Consider the following 3,376-nt stretch of genomic DNA (forward strand, 5'->3'; position numbering starts at 1 on the left):
CCACCACCACCACCACCACCACCACCACCACCACCACCACCACCACCACCACCACCACCACCACCACCAGCACCACCACTACCATTATCATCATCTAATAGCTAGCATTAATAAAGCGCCTTTTGGTTTGCAAAGCTCTTTACATACAGTAAAGCATTTGATCATCGATAACATTCCAGGGGGCAAGTCCTGGCTCTGCTTCTCATTTCACCATCTGAGGTACAATTTCCCAATCTATAAAACAGGGATAAAAACACAGGCTCAGGTTATCTCTTAAGATTGTTGTTATTCAGTCCGGCTCATCGTGACCCTAAGGACCACGGCACACTAATATTGCCCGGGGGGTTTTCTTGGCAAAGATACTGAAGTGGTTTGCCATTTCCTTCTCAAGTTAATTAAGGTAAACACAGGTTAATTGACAGCCAATAAGTATCTGAGACCTGGATTCGAATTCAGGTCTTCCTAACTCCAGGTTCAGCATTGAGTCATCTAGCTGCCTCTATCTCTTTAAGATACTGGACCTGAAAAATGCTGTCCACATCCAGATAAAGAACTATGGAGTCTGAATGCAGATGAAAGCATACTATCTTCTCTCTTTTTTTCCTTTCTCACGGTTTTTCCCTTTTGTTCTGATTCTTCTTTCACAAGATGACTAATGTGGAAATATGTTTAATATGATTATATATGTAAAACATATTAAATTGCATGCCATCTTTGGGGGAGGAGGGAAAGGAGGGGGAAAAAATCTGGAACTCAAAATCTTGTAAAAGTAAATGCTGACTTTGCATGTAATTGGAAAAAACAAAATACAGTTGGGGGGGGGGCAGGGAGAGACATACTGTCCCTGAATTTCCACAGATTTTATTCTAAAGAAGTGGAATTTGGCTTGGGTACAAACCGTCAATTTGCTCACTAGCCTCGTGACCATGGACAAATGACTTTATTTCTCGGAACTCAGTTTCCTCTTCTGTAAAATAGGGATAATAATGCTTATTCTTCTCACCTCCATCATTGTGAGAGAAAGCACTCTGTAATCTTCCAAATACTTCAGAAATGTGAGCTATTATTATGACTTGTTCTAATAGCTCAACCTCACAGTCTTGTTAAAAAAAAAAAAAAGCTATTCAGTGAGTGGCTCTTAGACGTGACTCATTGTGCTAATCAAAAACCCTTCAGCTTGGACCTGGAGGATTGCATCCCTTGCACTCCCTGGGGAAGGCACCCAAACTTCCTGTGGCTCAGCACTTTTCTCTGTAAGCTATTACAAGTGATGAATCACAGAACTGCATATCAAGAAAGAAAATTCGGTATACCTAACCCATTTTATTGATGGAGAAATTGAGGCACAGAAGAGTGACAGGCCTGGCCCACAGTCACAAAGCTCGTTAGCATTTAGATTTATTTCACCTTACATCCGTTCTCAGCCTGGATGTCTGAGCCAAACTGCACTACCTTCTGTTGCCCCGTTCTCGTCCTGCCCTTTTCCTTCTCTGCCTACTCACTGCTCATCCCTGCAATGGACTCCCATTCACCTCAAAGTACGGGATGACTGAACCAGAGTGAATTCTACAGTCAGAGGATTCAGCCTCTGTCACTTACCACCTGTGTGATCTGGCACAGGTCGGGTTCACTTCTCTGGGTCTCCGTTTCCTCCTCTGCAAAATGAGGGGGCTGATGGTCTGGGGGTTCCTTCCAGCTCTAAATCTATGATCTCCTCCCCTTGAAAGGGAAGGCCCTGCCTACTCCACTGAAGCGCCAATGGTTCAGATCAGGGTAGGGAAACTGCAGCCTCGAAGCCACATGTGGCCTTCGAGGTCCTTGGGAGCGGCCTTTTGACTGAGCCCGGGTTTTACAGAACAAATCCTTTTATCAAGGGGATTTATTCCGTGAAGTTTGGATTCAAAGGGCCGCACTTGAAGACCTAGAGGGCCACACATGGCCTCCAGGCCACAGGCTCCCCACCCCTGGTTCAGGCACACCTGGGCCGTTCAAGAGTATGGCTTACTAACTGGCTGCAAGCAGAGATCCTCAAGTGGTGGGAAGAGCCAGGGTCCAAGTCTGTGAACTTGTCATGTGAGCCACAGCTTCCCGAGCCACAAAAACACGAAGCAGCTCATCTCACGGGGCTACGAGGAGGATCGGACGGGATGATGAGTGTGCTTTGTAAGGCACAAGGCCCTACTGAAACGTCAGCTCTTGTTAATACGGAAACAGCAATACACATCTATTATGTCTGGGGCCTTGGAGGCACACAGTGGAGCCAGTGTCCCTGGGAACCAAAAGGCACTGCAGGAAGGTGAGCACCCCTGTGACCTCAGCAGTTGTGAGAGGCTCCGCTGCTCTTGGACTGCCCACAACTAAGGCTGTTAGGAGATTAAAAATGTCTCAAGGACTTTACAGAGAGCCCAGATATCAACCAATCAATGCACATCTATTAAGTGCCTACTGTGTGCCGGGCATTGTACGCATGAGGGGATACGGGAAACAAGTACAAATACAAGTATACACAGAATGGAAGAGGAGAGAGGAGGGGAAGGGGAGGGAGGTGAGGAGAGGAGAGGGGAGGGGAGGGGAAAGACGATACTGAACAGAAATACAGTGAACAGCAAACAAAGTAGTTAAGCATAAGGTAGATTGGGATGGAGACCGGTATAATTTGGGGCGATGAGGAAAGGCTTCACCCAGAAGCTCTGACTTGAAGAGAGGGGTTCTATAAGGTGGAGGTGAGGAGAGTAGACATCTCAAACATGGGGAACAGCCAGGGAAAAGGCTGAGATGGAAAATGGAGCATCTTGTGTGAGGAACCTAGAAAAGAAGGGCCAGTCGGGCTAGACTGCAGAGAGAATCAGTCAGTCGATAAGCATTTATTAAATATTATGTGTCAGGCGTGAGCCTGTGGATACAAAGAAAAGAAAAAAAAACGTTCCAGAGAGGGAGTAATGGACATGGAGGCTGGAAAGCTAGGCTGGGACTGCTGGGTTGTGCTTCACGAGCTAAGCAGAGGAGTTTTGATCTGATCCACAATATCTGAGTCTCTTCATTCACAGACTAATACTTTCATGTTTATATAGTGCTTTAAGGTCACAGGATTCAGGACTGGAGAGGACTCCACAGGATTTCAGCTAGAAGGAACCTTAGTGATGACCTAATTCAACAACCACATTTTACAGATGAGGAAGCTGAAGTCAAATAAGATAAAATGACTTACCCAAGGTCACACAGTCAATAAGCAATTGAGCCTGTATTCAAACCCAAGTCTTCTTGACTTCAAATCCAGTGGTCCTGACATTCACTACACCACACTGCTGAAGGGAGATTACAGAAACTTCTCCTCACAACTGCCCTATAAGCTAGCGAGTACAAGTATCCATTATCT

The 3,376-nt window shown here is 45.9% G+C and overlaps 1 protein-coding gene across 2 annotated transcripts in view; it reads right to left on the bottom strand.

Moving 5' to 3' along the window:
* MAN2B2 (mannosidase alpha class 2B member 2) overlaps positions 1-3,376 on the bottom strand; it is an 82,231-nt gene that overhangs the window by 61,190 nt on the left and 17,665 nt on the right. Inside the window, exon 2 of one of the 2 annotated variants that reach the window (XM_027836253.1) lies at positions 148-234. The exons of the other annotated variant lie outside the window; for it this stretch is intronic. The gene's annotated coding sequence lies outside the window, so the exon portion shown is untranslated. The remainder of the gene's footprint in view (positions 1-147; positions 235-3,376) is intronic. 2 annotated transcript variants of the gene reach the window in all.

The sequence above is a fragment of the Vombatus ursinus genome, unplaced genomic scaffold (assembly GCF_900497805.2).
Source record: "Vombatus ursinus unplaced genomic scaffold, bare-nosed wombat genome assembly UNPS02014818.1, whole genome shotgun sequence".
Classification (NCBI taxonomy): Eukaryota; Metazoa; Chordata; class Mammalia; order Diprotodontia; family Vombatidae; genus Vombatus; species Vombatus ursinus.